A 19,326-nucleotide genomic window follows, 5' to 3' on the forward strand; every position below is an offset into this window, starting at 1 on the left:
CTATATGGGTGCTGGTTCAAGATCCGGCTGCTCCACTTCTGATCCAGCTCTCTGCTATGGCCTGGGAAAGCAGTGGAGAATGGCCCAAGTCCCACCTGCGTGGGAGACTCGGAAGAAGCTCCTGGCTTCTGGCTTCAGATCGGCACAGCTCCGGCCGTTGTGCCAACTGGGGAGTGAACCATTGGATAGAAGACTTCTCTCTCTCTCTTTCTGCTTCTCCTCTCTCTGTGTAACTCTTTCAAATAAATAAATAAATCTTTTAAAAAATCTACTTCGTATAAGATAAATTGTTATACACCCACTAAGAATGGCTATAATTAAAAAGACTCCCTGTACCAAGTCCAGCAAGAGGTGGAACAACTGGAACTCTCATACATTGTCAGTGGTAGTACAAACTTTTTGGAACAGTTTAGCAATTTCGCAAAACACAAACATACACCTATCATATGTCCTTGACATTCCACAATCCACTTATCTAAGATAAATAAAAGCATATGCAAAAAGAAATACTTGTGCACAGATGTTCATAGTATTTATTTGAAATAGTCAAAAATGGGAAGTATTTATTAACAGTTGAAAAGAAAAACAAGTGTCATATCTACACCAATATACTACTAGTCAACAATAAAAGAGGAATGAGCTGTTTATACATACAATAGCATGGATGAATATGAAAATAATTATGCTGAATGGAAGAAGCCAGATAAAAAGTTCATTCTGTATGAATCCATTTATAGAAAATTCTAAAACATGCAAACTAATCTGTAGTGACAGAAAAGCAATCAGTAGTTTCCTGGGAGGAGAGGAAGAGAATGGGGAAGGAATAGAGGGAATACAGAAGGGCACAAAGAAATTTTTGCAGATGATAGATTTATTATTTAGATTGTGGTGATGTGTGTGTACATTAAATTGCAAAGATTAAATGTGCTTTATTAAGTATCGGTTATATATCTCTATAAATTATGTATTAAAAACAAAGGGAAATCATGGCATTATTAACACAACTGCAACCGTATTAATCACTACAGTACCACTTTTATTTTTTCTTTCTTTCTTTCTTTTTTTTTTTTTTGACAGAGTGGACAGAGAGAGAGAGAGACAGAGAGAAAGGTCTTCCTTTGCCGTTGGTTCACCCTCCAATGGCCACTGCGGCTAGCGCGCTGCGGCCGGCGCACTGCGCTGATCCGATGGCAGGAGCCAGGTGCTTCTCCTGGTCTCCCATGGGGTGCAGGGCCCAAGCACTTGGGCCATCCTCCACTGCACTCCCTGGCCACAGCAGAGAGCTGGCCTGGAAGAGGGGCAACCGGGACAGAATCCGGCGCCCCGACCGGGACTAGAACCCAGTGTGCCGGCACTGCAAGGTGGAGGATTAGCCTAGTGAGCTGCAGCGCCGGCCTACAGTACCACTTTTAAAGACTTCTAAGTGATTAACATCATCCCAAGAAAAGGGATACACTTTCTAGCGAAATGATAAGGAAAGTTGCACTTGTGTGTGTGGTGGAGGTGGATGAAATATGACCATTTACAACCACACACACCCACACCAAAAAACCCGTACATGTCTAGCACCTGGCAGAGGGGAGGGCATGCAGGGCAGTGGCAGGCTAGGGGTAGCGCTATTTGTAGAGGATATTGTAGTGTCTAGACCGGTAGAGAAGGTAGACTTTGGGCTCAGAGCCCTGGGGGAAGACGTGAAGATTGGTAGTGCCACCCTCACCACGGTCCATGTATCCACCTGGATAGAGATGCTAAGAGCCTTGGCCAGCGTGATGATGTGCATGTGGTCGCTCTCCTTGCAAATGGGCTTCACCTCCTGCTGGAAGAACTCCTTAACAGTCCGCCCCACCTTGATCAAGTGCTTGAGAAACTTGCTGTTGTGCTACAGGTAGCCTGAGGTAAGCAGCCGCAGGCAGACCATGAGGTAGTCCAAGGCGCTCTGGTCATTGAAGGAGGCTAGCAGACCTGCTACAGAGATCTGCTTCTCCACCTGCTGGGTCAGGTCCATAAACGTGTCGTGGAAATCCTCAATCGTGAATTCAGTGAAACCTTGGGACACCAGGTCCTCTTTTCTCTTGGCAGACACAGCTTTGAACCGCTGCAATTCCTTGTTGTCATCCAGCAGCGCCTCCAAGTGGGAAAATCCAAAAGCATGATAGAAGCAGTTCCTATTAGGCCTGGTCTTCTGGATGTAGGAGTACTTTTGTGGAGGTCCTTGATCTTCTGTCGGTAGATCTTGTCATCTAGACTCTGCCCTGACTCAGCTGTAAGAAGGCACTCTTTCCACCGTCCACGTTAGGTAGTATCAGAGAAGACTGAACAAGGAGCTTGGATCTTCATTCTCACCTTATAGTAAGGAGGTCTCCCTGCCTTGTTGTCAGCGGAGATCATTTGGAGGGCCAGAAATAACACCTCTACCCAATAGGAAAGACTCACTCCTGGCCCCCCTATCAAAGTGATTTCAGTAGAGGCTTAGTGGAGAGCCTGAAATCCTGCCCCTGTTGCCTAGCAATAACTTTTTTTTTTTCAATTTTTTAAAATTTTTTATTATTTATGTGACAGGTAGAGTTATAGACAGATAAAGAGACAGAGAGAACGGTCTTCCTTCCGTTGGTTCACCCACCAAATGGCTGCCAAAGCCGGCACTGTGCTGATACGAAGCCAGGAGCCAGGTGCCTCCTCCTGGTCTCCCATGTGGGTGCAGGGCCCAAGCACCTGGGCCATCCTCCACTGCCTTCCTGGGCCACAGCAGAGAGCTGGACTGGAACAGGAGCAACCGGGACTAGAACCAAGTGCCCATATAGGATGCTGGCGCTGCAGGTGGAGGATTAAACAAGTGAGCCACAGCACCAGCCCCACCTAGCAATAATTTATCCTCTGCTTGATCAGAGTGTCAAGGAAAATTAAATGGGAAACCTACACATTTATTTCTACATGACAGAAATCAGACAGAAAACCTCTTTCCCATTCAGAAGCAATGCTAGAGAAGCCCTGATGAATAAAAGGTAAGTTTAAGTGATTCATATGCTAGTATAATACCCAAAATGTTTGGGATTCAATTAAAAATCAACCATCGGGGCCGGCACTGTGGCATAGCAGGTAAAGCTGCTGCCTACAGTGCCAGCATCCCATATAGGCACAGGTTGAGTCCTCACTGCTCCGCTTCTGATACAGCTCTCTGCTATGGCCTGGGAAAGCAGTAGAAGATGGTCCAAGTCCTTGTGCCTCTGCACCCGTGTGGAGACCCGGAAGAATCTCCTGGCTTCTGGCTTCGGATCGGCGCAGCTCAAGATGTGGTGGCCATTTGGGGAGTGAACCAGCAGATGGAAGACCTCTCTCTCCCTCTCTCCCTCCCCCCACCCTGTGTCTGTCTCTGTAACTCTGCCTTTCAAATAAATAAATAAATCTTTTAAAAAAATCAACCATCTAAGTCACTATGGAAGTCAGTCTGGAGATTCCTCAGAAACCTGAATATGACCCTACCATACAACCCAGCCATCCCACTCCTTGGAATTTACCCAAAGGAAATTAAATTGGCAAACAAAAACCGGTCTGCACCTTAATGTTTATTGCAGCTCAATTCACAATAGCTAAGACCTGGAACCAACCCAAATGCCCATCAACAGTAGACTGGATAAAGAAATTATGGGACATGTACTCTATAGAATACTATACAGCAGTCAAAAACAATGAAATCCGGTCCTTTGCAACAAGATGGAGGAATCTGGAAAACATCATGCTGAGTGAATTAAGCCAGTCCCAGAGACAAATATCATTTGTTTTCCCTGATCGGCGACAACTAACTGAGCACCAAAGGGGAAACCTGTTGAAGTGAAATGGACACTATAAGAAACAGTGACCTGATCAGCTCTTGTCCTGACTTTAGATGTACAATGTAATACTTTATCCTTTTTAGTATTTTTTTTGTTCTAGTACTAGTGGTTGAACTCTGTAATTAACACACAATTATTCTTAGGTGTTTAAATTTTAACTGAAAAGTGATCCCTGTTAAATCTAAGAGTGGAATAAGAGAGGGAGGAGATGTACAATTTGGGACATGCTCAATCGGACTTGCCCCAAATGGTGGAGTTAGAAATGTGCCAGGGGATTCCAATACAACTCCATCAAGGTGGCATGTACCAATGCCATCTCACTAGTTCAAGTGATCAATTTCAGTTCACAATTGATCACACTGATAGGTCTAAGAATCAAAGGGATCACACAAACAAGACTAGTGTCTGCTAATACTAACTGATAGAATCAAAAAGGGAAAAAATGATCCAACATGGGAAGCAGGATACACAGCAGACTCATAGAATGGCAGATGTCCTAAATAGCACTCTGGCCTCAGAATCAGCCCTGAAGGCATTTGGATCTGGCTGAAGAGCCCATGAGAGTATAGTAGGCATGGAAAGCCAAGATATCATGGAAAAAAAAAATCTCTGTGAGTGAGATCCCAGTGTAAAGAATGGGGCCATTAAAGAAGGAGGTAGCTTTCTCTGAAGGGAGGAGAGAACTTCCACTTTGACTATGACCCTGTTGGAATAAGATCGAAGTCGGCAAACCCTAAAGGCTTCCACAGCCTTGGCAACTCATGACTAGAGCCTAGGGAGAATACTGACGCCATAAACAAGAGTTTCAAATTGTTAAATCAACAACAGGAGTCACTGTGTACTTATGTCTCATGTGGGATCTGTCCTTAATGTGTTGTCCAATGTGAAGAAATGCTATAACTAGTACTAAAACAGTATTTTTACACTTTGTGTTTCTGTGTGGGTGCAAACTGATGACATCTTTTCTTAGTATATACTGAGTTGATCTTCTGTATATAAAGACAATTGAAAATGAAAAAAAAAACTTGGTGTTAAATTGGAAATTGCATAGAAAATTAATCAATTTTTTAAAAAATATCATGTAGGATCTCTGTACTTAATATGCTGTACATTGTTATTTAATGCTATAACTAGTACTCCAACAGTATTTTTTTCACTTTGTGTTGCTATGTGGGGACAAACTGTTGAAATCTTTACTTAATATATACTAAACTGATCTTCTGTATATAAAGAGAATTGAAAATGAATCTTGATGTGAATGGAAGGGGAGAGGGAGCGGGAAAGGGGAGGGTTGCAGGTGGGAGGGAAGTTATGGTGGGGGGGAAGCCATTGTAATCCATAAACTGTACTTTGGAAATTTTTTAAACTTTTATTTAATGAATGTAAATTTCCAAAGTACAGCTTATGGGTTACAATGGCTTCCCCCCTCCCATAACTTCCCTCCCGCCCGCAACCCTCCCCTTTCCCGCTCCCTCTCCCCTTCCATTCACATCAAGATTCATTTTCAATTCTCTTTATATACAGAAGATCAGTTTAGTATATATTAGGTAAAGATTTCAACAGTTTGCCCATCTAGCAACATAAAGTGAAAAAACTACCATTGGAGTACTAATTATAGCATTAAATAACAATGTACAGCACATTAAAGACAGAGATCCTACATAATATTTTTTAAAATTAATTAATTTTCTATGCCATTTCCAATTTAACACCAGGTTGGTTTTTTTTTTTTCATTTCCAATTCTCTTTATATACAGAAGATCAATTCAGTATATAATTAGTAAAGACCTCATCAGTTTGTACCCACACAGAAACACAAAGTGTAAAAATACTGTTTCAGTACTAGTTATAGCATCACTTCACATTAGACAACACATTAAGGACAGATCCCACATGAGACATAAGTACACAGTGACTCCTGTTGCTGACTTAACAATTTGACACTCCTGTTCATGGCGTCAGTAATCTCCCAAGGCTCTAGTCATGAGTTGCCAGGGCTATGGAAGCCTTTAGAGTTCGCTGACTTTGATCTTATTCCGATAGGGTCATAGTCAAAGTGGAAGTTCTCTCCTCCCTTTGGAGAAAGGTACCTCCTTCTTTGATGGCCCCGTTCTTTCCACTGGGATCTCACTCACAAAGATCATTCATTTAGGTCTTTTTTTTTCCATGATATCTTGGCTTTCCATGCCTACTATACTCTCATGGGCTCTTCAGCCAAATCCAAATGCCTTCAGGGCTGATTCTGAGGCCAGAGTGTTGTTTAGGACATCTGCCATTCTATGAGTCTGCTGTGTATCCTGCTTCCCATGTTGGATCATTTTTTCCCTTTTTGATTCTATCAGTTAGTATTAGCAGACACTTGTCTTGTTTGTGTGATCCCTTTGATTCTTAGACCCATCAGAGCCATCAATTGTGAGCTGAAATTGATCACTTGGACTAGTGCGATGGCATTGGTACATGCCACCTTGATGGAGTTGTATTGGAATCCCCTGGCACATTTCTAACTCCACCATTTGGGGCAAGTCCGATTGAGCATGTCCCAAATTGTACATCTCCTCCCTCTCTTATTCCTACTCTTATATTTAACAGGGATCACTTTTCAGTTAAAATTTAAACACCTAAGAATAATTGTGTGTTAATTACAGAGTTCAACCACTAGTACTAGAACAACCACAACAACAACAAATACTAAAAGGATAAAGTATTACATTGTACATCTAAAGTCAGGACAAGAGCTGATCAGGTCACTGTTTCTTATAGTGTCCATTTCACTTCACAGGTTTCCCCTTTGGTGCTCAGTTGTCACCGATCAGGGAAAACAAATGATATTTGTCTCTGGGACTGGCTTAATTCACTCAGCATGATGTTTTCCAGATTGCTCCATCTTGTTGCGAATGACTGGGTTTCGTTGTTTCTTACTGCTGTATAGTATTCTATGGAGTACATAGAATATTATATTCATTAAATAAAAGTTAAAAAAAATCAACCATCATACCAAGAACCAGGAAAACCTCAACCTTGGAGAAAAAAGTCAACAGACACCAATACTGAGATGACTCAGATTAGAATTATCTGATTAGGATTTTAAATCAGCTTCATTAAATTTTTCAAGAAGAAATTATGGGTACAATTGAAACAAATGAAAAAATATTAAATGTCTCAGAGAAGTGAAAGAAGATATAAAGAAGCCCCAAATGGAAATTTTAAAACTGAAAGATAAATTTGACAAATTGAAAACTCAACAGATGAGATTAATAGCAGAACGGAAAGAAGAATTGGTGAACCTGAACATAAAACAATAAAATGGACTAATGATTAATCAAAGTTTGATAGAGCCACACCATGGCATACTACTCAGCAACAAAAAACAATGATATAAGTAAAAACTCAGATCGATCTCAAGGGTATTATGCTCAATGGAAAAACAAAGAATCCCCAAAAGGTCATGTACTGCATGATATCTTTTGTACAATATCCTAGAAATGAGAAAGTTTTAGTGATGGAAAACAGACTGGTAGTTTCCAGAAGTTATAGATGGTTAAAGATATGAAGCATGCATTTGACTCTAAAGGGGTAGGTAGTAAGAGGGAGATCTTTGTGGTGATGAAAGAGTTCTGTATCTTGATTTGATATAAAAACCTTGACATGTGATAAAACAGCATAAATTTATAACCACACATTGTACCAATGTGAGTTTCCTGGATTTTTTAAAGATTTATTTTATTTATTTGAAAGGCAGAGTTAGAGAGAGGGAGAGAAATAGATCTTCCATGTGATGGTTCACCTCCCAAATGGCTGCAATGGCCAGGGCTAGGTCAGGACCAAGTCAAGAGCCAGGCACTTCATCCGGGTATTCCATATGGATGCAGGGGCTTCCACTGCTTTCCTAGGAGCATTAGCAGGGAGCTAGCTGGATTGGAAGTGGAGCAACCGAGACTCAAACCGGTGCTAAGATGGGATGCTGGTGTCACAGGCAGCGGCTTAACCTGTGAAGCCACAACACTGGCCCCAAATTTCCTGGTTTTGATATTACATTCTAGTTATATAAAATGTAATCATTAGGAGAAGCTGAATGAAGAGTACACTAGATTTTCTGTACTATTTTTGAAGCATCACATCATTTTTTGGAAAGCTTACTTAAAGCTGTTTTAAAATAAAAGGTTAAAAAACAAAGAAAAGAAAATCAAAGCAATGGAAACAACAAATATAAATGATGATAATGAATGATGGGTAAGATACCTCAGGCTAGAGAAAAAAATCCCAGAGAGAACAAAGGTACTATACTGATACTGATCCAAACTACATAGTACTTGTCTCAGACTGTTTCTTTTTTTTTTAAGATTTATTTTATTTATTTGGAAGTCAAAGTTACACAGAGAGAGGAGAGGCAAAGAGAGAGAGAGAGAGAGAGGTCTTCCATCTGCTGGTTCATTCTCTATTAGCCGGAGCTGCGCCGATCCAAAGCCAGGAGCCAGGAACTTCCTCTGGGTCTTCCCACAAGGGTCAGCGGCCCAAGGACTTGGGTCATCTTCTACTGTTTTTCCAGGACATAGCAGAGAGCGGGATTGGAAGTCGAGCAGCTGGGACTCGAACCAGCCCCATATGGAATGCCAGCACTGCAGGCTTTACCCGCTACACCACAGCACCGGCCCCTCAGTCTATTTCTTGTTGCTATAACAAAACACCTGAGACTGGGTAACTTATAAACAACAGAGGTTTACTCAAGTCATAGGTCTGGAGGCTGGGAAATCCAACAGCATGTTGAAGGCATCTGCTTGGGGGTCTGGTGAGGTTCTTCTTGCTGCCAAGTAGCAACAGAAGACATGCCATTGAGAGACAGAGCAGACATTCTAGCTCAGGTTTCTTCCTCTGCTTAGACAGCTACCAGCCATCATGATGCTTTACTTCCATGGGCTCATCCAATCCTAATCACCACCTAAAGGCCCCACCTCCATACACTATTAAAATATGAATTTGGACTTTAGTGGAATTTAGGTTTCCAACACACTCATACCACAGCACTACTGAATCATCAGCTATCAAAGAGAAATGGAACTAAGGGTTATTCTAATTCAATCCTAAATTACTCACCACTCCAGAACTGGAGCTTTTGAACTAGGAGATGTTATCTTTTCTATAACAAGGTAGATAGAATCTACATAAAACAATGCTGGCATGTAGTAGGACTTCATTATATATTGGTTGAATGAATGTATGAATAAACCAGATCTTTTCTTATCTATGTCACTTTTGTTATGTTTCTCTCCCATCCTTTAAAAACTTTTTGAGGGATGATGCTGGTTGAGACCAGAATTTGGCTCTTAGTGATAAATGATTGTTCCTCTTAGGGTGGAGTGTTATTAGAATATTATTTCCTCCAGAAATGAAATATTTTTATTTATTTATTTGACGGGTAGAGTTATAGACAGTGAAAGAGAGACAGAGGGAAAGGTCTTCCTTCCATTGGTTCACTCCCCAGATGGCCGCTATGGCCGGCACTGTGCAGATCCGAAGCCAGGAGCGAGATGCTTCTTCCTGGTCTCCCAGGCGGGTTTAGGGGCCCAAACACTCGGGCCATCCTCCACTGCCCTCCTGGGCCAGAGAGCTGGACTGGAAGAGGAGCAGCTGGGACTAGAACCTGGTGCCCATATGGGATGTAGGCACCACAGGTGGAGGATTAACCAAGTGAGCCACAGCGCCGGACCCAGAAATCAAATATTTTAAAAACCATTTTTATAAAGCACTGATTTCGAATTGCTAGATAGCGCTATGCCTATAACAATTTGATTTCAGGATCTTATCTAAATCATTTTAAGTTAAAGTGATTTCAAATTAATTTGGTTTGAGAATTTCATGCTAACCATTGAGAAGATCAGAAGTACATTGGGATCAAGAAACTCCACAACAAAACAAGCAACCCACTTAAGAGATGGGCCAAGGACCTCAATAGACATTTTTCAAAAGAGGAAATCCAAATGGCCAACAGGCACATGAAAAAATGTTCAGGATCACTAGCAATCAGGGAAATGCAAATCAAAACCACAATGAGGTTTCACCTCACCCCGGTTAGAATGGCTCACATTCAGAAATCCACCAACAACAGATGCTGGCGAGGATGTGGGGAAAAAGGGACACTAACCCACTGTTGGTGGGAATGCAAACTGGTAAAGCCACTATGGAAATCAGTCTGGAGATTCCTCAGAAACCTGAATATAACCGTACCATACAACCCAGCCATCCCACTCCTTGGAATTTACCCAAAGGAAATTATATTGGCAAACAAAAAAGTGGTCTGCACCTTAACGTTTATTGCAGCTCAATTCACAATAGCTAAGACCTGGAATCAACCTAAATGCCTATCAACAGTAGACTGGATAAAGAAATTATGGGACATGTACTCTATAGAATACTATACAGCAGTCAAAAACAATGAAATCCGGTCCTTTGCAACAAGATGGAGGAATCTGGAACACATCATGCTGAGTGAAATAAGCCAGTCCCAAAGGGACAAATATCATATGTTCTCCCTGATTGGTGACAACTAACTGAGCACCAAAAAGGAAACCTGTTGAAGTGAAATGGACACTATAAGAAACAGTGACTTAGGCCGGCGCCGCGGCTCACTAGGCTAATCCTCCGCCTTGCGGCGCCGGCACACCGGGTTCTAGTCCCGGTCGGGGCACCGATCCTGTCCCGGTTGCCCCTCTTCCAGGCCAGCTCTCTGCTGTGGCCAGGGAGTGCAGTGGAGGATGGCCCAAGTCCTTGGGCACTGCACCCCATGGGAGACAAGGAGAAGCACCTGGCTCCTGCCATCGGATCAGCGCGGTGCGCCGGCCGCAGCGCGCTACCGCGGCGGCCATTGGAGGGTGAACCAACGGCAAAAAGGAAGACCTTTCTCTCTGTCTCTCTCTCTCTCACTATCCACTCTGCCTGTCAAAAAGAAAAAAAAAAAAAGAAACAGTGACTTGATCAGCCCTTGTCCTGACTGTTGATGAACAACTTAATACTTTATCCCTTTTAGTATTTTTGTCCTACTTAATACTATTGGTTGAACTCTGTAATTAACACACAATTATTCGTAGGTGTTTTAATTTAACTGAAAAGTGATCTCTGTTAAGTCTAAGAGTGGGAATAAGAGAGGGAGGAGATATACAATTTGGGACATGCTCAAGCTGACTTGCCCCCAAAGGTAGAGTTAGAAACGTGCCAGGGGATTCCAATTCTATCCCATCAAGCTGGCATGTACCAGTGCCATCTCACTAGTCCAAGTGATCAATTTCAGTTCACAATTGATCACACTGATAGGTCTAAGAGTCAAAGGGATCACATAAGCAAGACTAGTGTCTGCTAATACTATCTGACAGAATTAAGAACGAGAGAATGATCCAACGTGGGAAGCAGGATACACAGCAGACTCATAGAATGGCAGATGCCCAAACAGCACCCTGGCCTCAGAATCAGCCCTTAAGGCATTTGGATCTGGCTAAAAAGCCCATGAAGAGTATTTCAGGCATGGAAAGCCAAGACACTCTGGCAAAAAAAAAAAAAAAAAAAAAAAAAAAAAAAAACACAACCTAAATGAAAGATCTCTGCGAGTGAGATCCCAGTAGAAAGAAGGGGCCATCAAAGAAGGAGGTAGCTTTCTCTGAAGGGAGGAGAGAACTTCCACTTTGACTATGACCTTGTCTAAATAAAATCAGAGTCAGTGAACTCAAAATGCTTCCATAGCCTTGGCAACTCATGACAAGAGCCTAGGGTGATTACTGACCCCACAAACAACAGTGTCAATTGTTAAGTCAACAACAGGAGTCACTGTGCACTTACTCCCCATGTAGGATCTCTGTCCTTAATGTATTGTACTATGCGAATTAATGCTATAACTAGTATTGAAACAGTATTTTACACTTTGTGTTTCGGTGTGGGTGCAAACTGTTGAAATCCTTACTTAATTTATACTAAATTGATCTTCTGTATATAAAGAGAATTGAAAATGAATCTTGATGTGAATGGAATGGGAGAGGGAGCGGGAGATGGGAGGGTTGTGGGTGGGAGGGAAGTTATGGGGTGAAAAAGCCATTGTAATTCATAAACTGTACTTTGGAAATTTATATTTATTAAATAAAAGTTTAAAAAAAGGTACATTGGGATGCTACCATAGATAATAATGTGCCAGAGTGATTGAGATACCACCCAGAGAATGTTGTTCCTTTGATAAACAAAACTATCTTATTTTCAGTCTTTTATAATAGAGTCCCTTTCTAAAAATGTGGGTGAAATTATCTGGTAAAGATTTTATTTGAGTAGCATTAATAAAGAAAGGTAAGAGGGTAGAGTAGGAAGTGGTTTTCAAAAATACAACACACAGAAAAATGATTAGCAGTTTTCCTTTGTGTATTTCTTCTATTACATAATACCTCGATAGAGAATTTCAATTGGACAGAGGGACTCGAAAATAAGGAATGAAAAGAGTAGTAATAATGGTATAAGACAGCTAAAATAAAGAAAGATAAGAGATCTGCAAGCAAGACTAGGTGCTTGGACCAAAGTAGTGGTAGAGAGGAAGAATCAGGAGGTATATAAACATTCTTTTGCTCTAATTTCATTATCCTCTTCTCAAATCAAAAAGTTCTGCTCACCTTTCTCTTTCTGGATAGTTCATCTCTTGTCCCTAATATATCTATTGATACCTAATTAAGATTTATTATATCGGAGGCTCCTCACAGACTCTGGCCAGCCAATGTTAGTCTGGTTTTCTAAAAGTAAGTTCAACACAGTTGAAAGATAAAAAGCAATTAAAGTCTAAAGCCTCAAATTTTATTGGTTGATTTTAAATCTTACACTTGATACTCACCTATCACCATATCCTTTTTAGCCACAGAGCACTTACGCTAACTGATGCATCAGACAGAGGACTTGAAACCATGCTGCTGGGAAATTTGCATTATGTTTCTCAAATTTGAGGGGCTGGCCACAGAGCTCAGAAGGACTATAATGAGTGAAGTGTTTCTAGTGCTAGGTCCAAACATAACACATCAAGCCACTGATTGTTTTTATTCAGCAAGTTAGGCTATTTAAATGTTTAATAATTTACCTTCACTATACTGCCAAAGTTGTCACATAAGGGAGCAGCTGCAATATTCTGTAGGCATAATTCATAGCTTACCATTCAGTCTGGATACTTCAGTTGCATTGCCATATTTTCAAACAGATAAATCCGATTATCTTTAGAGAGCATACCACTTGCTTCCATCAGAAAAATATTTTTCATTCAGCAATAAACATTTCATTGGAAGCATCTGAATGCCTACCAAATGTATGTTCCTGTAATAAACACTTATATACAAAAGCAAAAAAAAATGGAAAGCAAAATTTTCTCCCTCTGAAAAGTCATCACTGATATGGTCACATGTAAAACAGGACAACTACTAAAGCCAAAAATCTCCCTCACTACCGTCAAAGCCCAGATGTTGCATCTGTTTCTAGAAAATACTTTCATGCCTTAAACACATTCATGCAAGGGCATCAGGAGTTGTGTCCTTTCAATCATCTTCGCAAATCTTATCATCAATCATGGGTTCCAAATAGCATCACACCAGAAACTTTCTTCCAAAGCTCAATTCAAAGTCATAAGATGGTATTATCAGAGTTGTATTTTTCAAAGACAACAGCTAATTCAAACTCATTCCCATTTTTCAGAGCACAAGGTGACATGTGTGTATTTCTAACTAACAGTAAGAGTAGTTTCTTTGTTCCAACTCATCTGTGCAAAGAAATAAACACCTTCCCATAACATCCCTATGAAGAATATAACTTTACCAAGGGACATTCGGAAGGCTAAAAGTTTTAGTTATTGAACTTGCTGAGCTCTAATGACATTAACTATTATTAATTTCATACTCATCAGACTGTGAAGGGAAATCACCTTTCTTCTGCCTTTTTTCTCATTTCCACCCAGTTCAGGTAGCCTAATGAATGTATTGATTAGTCACTAATTATCCATCATCTTAAAAATTAATTTGAAAAGTAAATTTGCAAAAAAATACCATTTCTGTTTGGACATACATTGGGTGCTCACGGTGCTAAGCTGTCTATAGTCCACATATCGGAATTATGCACATGCTGTACCAACTGTCTTAAAGTGCTTTATTCAGCCACCTGGAGACACACATTTCACACTGAGGAGTGCAGTGCTTCCTATAGAAACAACGTCCCTGTAGAGAGTCAATAAATCTTTATGAAAAGCCTTCTTCACAGAAGGAAAATGGGAAAGACAAGTGAATCTGGGGAGGGCTGGCGGGAAGTATCTGTGACCGTTTAGGGAGAGAAGACTTACTGGAAACAAAAGGGAATGTCTGCAACTTTTCCAGCAGAGTGGATTGGGGACTGAAAGAAGCAGTCACAAATCATTCTGAAATAAAGACTGGGCAGTCACTTCAAACCTCTGGCAACTAGACTACTATTCACTAAAATTTCACAACCTTCTGTTTCTAAAGCATGGTCACATGCCCTGTCACAACCAATCCACATCTATTTTTAAAATCGGTCAGAGGTTATATACTAAATATACAAACTGACATCTCACCTTTCTAGGTAACTTATCCAGCACCTTCAACTGTACAGAATTAGCCAAGAATCTAGAAAACAGCAAAAACAGCTCCAAGAATGCTCAAGCACTAAGACTCATGCTCTTTACTCACAAAAATATAGCACTAGAATTAGGGTTCTCATAAGATGACTCCCTATGTCCTAACTCAATGCACACTCACTCTTAAGATTGTGTCTAAAAGTAACAAGCTTATTTATCTGGTTTCCAGGGGCACAACTGATTAGAAGTAAGGGAGCTGCCAGATACATCAAGCAGTAACAGCTGACAGCAGTGGAAGAGATTAAAGAACTATAAAAAGCAGGTATGAAATTTTAAAAGCATAGCGGTGTGGGGACATTTAGTTTAGGGGCAAGCAGTCCTACTCATATCAAATATCCCCAGTGGGACAATTGTATAAAGGAAAGAAAAAATTAATGGTCATTGTGATGACAAAACTCTAATCTTGTCCAGATTTTGTCATGTGGTAATATTACACTAACAGCTCCAAGCTGAGGCAGTGTGACACAATCGGAGAAAAATATAAGGCACTCACGGCTATATGGCTTTAGATGAACCCATTAATCATTAGCCTCACATTTTTTATCTGTAAAATGTGGAGACTACTACTTCCCTTCAAGATTATAAAGAGGACAAAATAAGATACTTTATGTAAAAGCACTTCATAAAATATAAAATCCTAAATGAATGGCCACTCTCCATTTTCTTTGCTCCACTTCTTCCAAAATGTGACTAGACTATAAAACCCCACAGTGGTTACCTCAGCCTTTTCATCACCTTCTTGGCTTTCTACTTTAACACAAAGCTCCTCCTCTTTTATTTGTAAAGTATTATAGTACCATCACTCTATCTACACCCGTATCTTACAGGCAACCTTGATTCTTCCTTTTCCATTCAAAAACCAAACAGTGACCTTGTACATGTTCGTATCCTCTCTCATAGCTTTCCTTCCTTTGCAAATTCCTCTCATAACATCCTTGTCCAGACCCTTACAACTTCCTCTCTAACTGGTTCTCCTGCATCTAGTTTCCCCCTATTCATTCACTCCTTCCTACACTGCTTTAAATACAGCTTTGTGTATGTCATCCCCTGGATCAAAAGCTTTCATTGCTTTCCCAGTGCTCTCAGGATAAAAACTAAACTCACTGAATTGGCATTCATATAAACTCATGGGAGGAATTTCTCACAGGGCCCAAGAAAAGGTATGTTTCTTCTGAGAAATTAGTTCATTTCTCATACCTAATATTTCCCTACCGAATCTATCATCTAACAAGCTCAGAGCCAAACTTATGGCACAACCATAGAGTCCCCAGGGCCTCATACATGGTCTAATAACCTTATTCTGGCCTGTTTTGTTTCTTATATTTCTTTCCCCTTCACACTCATCTCTCTGTCAATTTGTTAACCCTTTTATTGAATATACTTCTCAGTAAGCCAACCCAAATCCTTGTTAGAATGAAGCAGAGTAAAAAGAAACTATATGACAATATGAACACAAACGAGAAAAAGGCTAGGTAGGAAGAGAGGAGACAGGAATGAGGATGAGAATGAGGATCTTCACTAATGTGAAGATCAGTATTAGTTCAATTGCAAAGGAAGTAGGGAGCCCTTTGGGGGGCAATTTACCAGGAGACCTTGTAATGAGACGTTCATAATATCAAATCTGTCCGTGACAACATGCCTGAAATAGGAAGTTCTAATGTTAAATTTTTCTCTTAAAATATTTTATCAATCACTAAGTTAATGAAGTCAAAGCTAAGCAAAATACAAGGATGATGTACATTTGTACTGCTTTGCTGATTATAAGGCTCTTTTTATTTACATAAAGGAACTGATTTTATTTATTTAATGTATTTCATATATACAGTTTTAAGAGCATAATACTACAAGGCCTTGTCAAATACAGAATATTATTAGATTGTTCCAATCATACTGGACGGTTCTTTCCTCTGGCAAGAAGCTGTTGCAAGCAGCATTCTCCAGATCTGGGTCTTTAAAGATGTGATATTTGGTAGAACACAGCGACTTCGGGCAGGTTGTTTGCTCCTCTCTCAGCCTTCATCTGCTGGCATTTTTCTTGTTCTCTAAATCACCAAGCTCTACCATGCCAATGTCAGTTTTATTTTTAAGTTGCACCTCTTTTCAGACATATTATCAATCCCTCCCTTCCTTATCCACGTTCTCCAGTCCCAAAAGAATGGTCTTCTCCTTCTTTGCACGCCTGGGCTACTCACTTTCCAACCTCCACCTTTCCAAGAAGGCACTTGTTTTTGAAGCATTTCAGCTATGAAGACCACCCACCATGGGGCTCACTTACTGTTCTCATTCCATATTGTATGGCACCAACTTGTATCATTAGATTGTGAACTCCTTAGAGAAAGGATTTTCTTCTTTGTTTAGTGCAATCAACCTATTGTAAAGCACTGTGTACACTTACAGACTATCACTAATGCGGTTCTTCCTGGGTTTCACTGGAATTATTCACTGAGTCAGGTGACTTCACTTCGGCATCATTTTTCTTCCCCTGAATTATTTGGGGCCTTCTTCCAGATTTTTTTTAAAAGCAAAAAATTCACACTTTCTGCTTTCCAGAGTGTTGTTGGCTTGCAGATCTGAATGTACATGCTTCATCCTGCTTTATTCTATTTCTTACAGATAACAGTATCAAATTAAATACCCTTCAAGAGGCTGCTACAAAGGTAAAACACAAAGCTATTTTCCATTTGGCTAATCTACAGATGATCTTATTCACTCCTGCGGTACATAAAAGTGACATTGGTCCACTTAGAATTGAGTATATCCCATCTATCTTCAGTTACAATGCTGTATCAGGGGAACAATGCTTTTTTTTTTTTTTTTTTGTAAAATGAAAGCATTGATTTCCCCAGAACAAACAAGAGAAAGGAATCTTAAGATACACAGTTATTAAATAATAAATCCCATTCTTCAATTAATGCAGATATTTAATAACCGTGGAACTTATAAGATAAAATGCATTAGAGGATAAACAGATCAGACAGCATATAAATTCATAATTTAAAAGATTTATTTATTTATTTATTTTAAAAACTAGTATGACATAGAGGGAGCAACAGAGAAACAGGGCTTCTATCTGCTGGTCACTCTCCAAATGCCTGCAACAGCTGGGGCTGGGCCAGGCTGAAGCCAGGAGTCAGGAATTCCATCCGGGACACTTACATGGGTGTCAGGGACCTAAGTACTAGGGTCATCATCCACTGCCTTCCCAGGCACATTAGCAGCGAGCTGCATTGGAAGTGAAGCAGCTGAGACTCACTCCAATATGGGTTGTGGATGTCCCAAGGGTCCCAAGGGTCAGCTTAACATGCTGTACCACAATGCCCGACCCAGTGTATACGTTCTTTTGTGGAACCAGGAGTCAGATATGATCCAAAATCCCCAGCCTCAACAACTGGTTTCATAAGTATCCATACGGAAAGAAGTAGATATGGTCTCTGTTTTTGTTTTTGTTTTTGTTTGTTGCCTTTTTCTTTCTAACAAACTTATCACTTTAAATTGTACTTAAGCATTTGTTATTATTCAAAATACATTTGCTGAATATGAATACTGTTTCCAGAACCAAGTAACAATGAAAAAGCCCAAATAAAGGCAAAAGAAGAGAGAAGCAAGCATACTAGTGTAATTCATAAATTCTTATTGTAAAACTGCTCTTTCTAAGGATTTAAAGAGGTAATACCTTGACATTCAATCTTCTTTGTCTAGTATAATTTACTCCATATCACCAGAGCATTTCATCCAACATGCCTGTTTCTCCCACCTCATGGGAGTAGTCTTACCCTTTACTCCACTGGAACTTCTGGCTTATACTCAATTACCAGAATGAATCATAATGCTTAATCCTTGCTCTTTATGTATAAAAATGAAGAAATACACCTTCCAAAGTCTGTACTTGATGTTTGCAAGTAGTTTTAAAGGAACAGTCTGAGGAAGAACACGTGTAGTAGTAGAATTGGAAGAATACGGGCATAAATTATTTTAGCAGGGCCTTCATCCAAAATGCATTTAAGTACAAACTCTAATAATACATAATAAAATGTAGACAAATTGCTTGAGAATTATGACTCCATAGCCAAAATATCTTGTTCTTATCTGTAGCCACATAGAGAGTACTTTCATACAGGAATTGAGCCCATATGGAGACCTTTGTGTAAACTATGTTAAACCTATTCTCCCATTGATACCTGGCAGTGCAAACAAATTAGAACAGGTGTAGATTCTATCACCACTGCCTCTTTTCAGAGGTGTGTGGCTAATACAAAGTAAAATATGACCTGACAGATGAAATCAAGATGATTAAAATTTGGATTATTAAAATGACATCTTGACACAATATCCACAATGGCTTCATTATGAAAGTTCAGCTCTCTGTTCACAATGCTTTATAGTATCCCTCTGGGCAGAATTAAGTGTGTAAGATTTTTTTCTTGTAAACATGTTGCTGCTAAGCAGCTGACAAACTATCTGCTGGGATGAAGTTAGAATATCTTTTTAGTTATGAAGAAGCAGATATGGACTACATTAGGTCCGTAATGTGCAACAGATGACAATGTTTTACCTCTAAAAAGCAAATACATTGGTTTAAGCTGATTTAATGTGGAACACTCAGGATCATGCAATCAATATTATTCAAAAGAAGTATTTCTACTAATGCTCAACCTTATAATTAAGTTGGTTAACCAAATATTAACTGTGAACTATCACACTTGATCAACCATGGTGGGTAAGCTTCTCATTTGATTACTAAATTATTTGTACTATTTTCTTTAACTACCAAAGAGACATATTTTAACCAGTTTTTTTTTCTCAACTCAATAGCATCTTTTAGGACTTTCTCATGGGATATATTAAAAAAAA

General features: G+C 39.9%; 1 protein-coding gene and 1 pseudogene across 3 annotated transcripts in view; both read right to left on the minus strand.

Moving 5' to 3' along the window:
- The window catches only part of EDA (ectodysplasin A), a 359,228-nt gene that overhangs the window by 209,838 nt on the left and 130,064 nt on the right, over positions 1-19,326 (minus strand). The gene's annotated exons all lie outside the window — the stretch shown is intronic.
- Positions 1,617-19,326, minus strand: part of LOC133753636 (ubiquitin thioesterase OTUB1-like) — a 127,668-nt pseudogene continuing 109,958 nt past the window's right edge.

Source organism: Lepus europaeus, chromosome X, assembly GCF_033115175.1.
Source record: "Lepus europaeus isolate LE1 chromosome X, mLepTim1.pri, whole genome shotgun sequence".
In the NCBI taxonomy this organism is placed as follows: domain Eukaryota; kingdom Metazoa; phylum Chordata; class Mammalia; order Lagomorpha; family Leporidae; genus Lepus; species Lepus europaeus.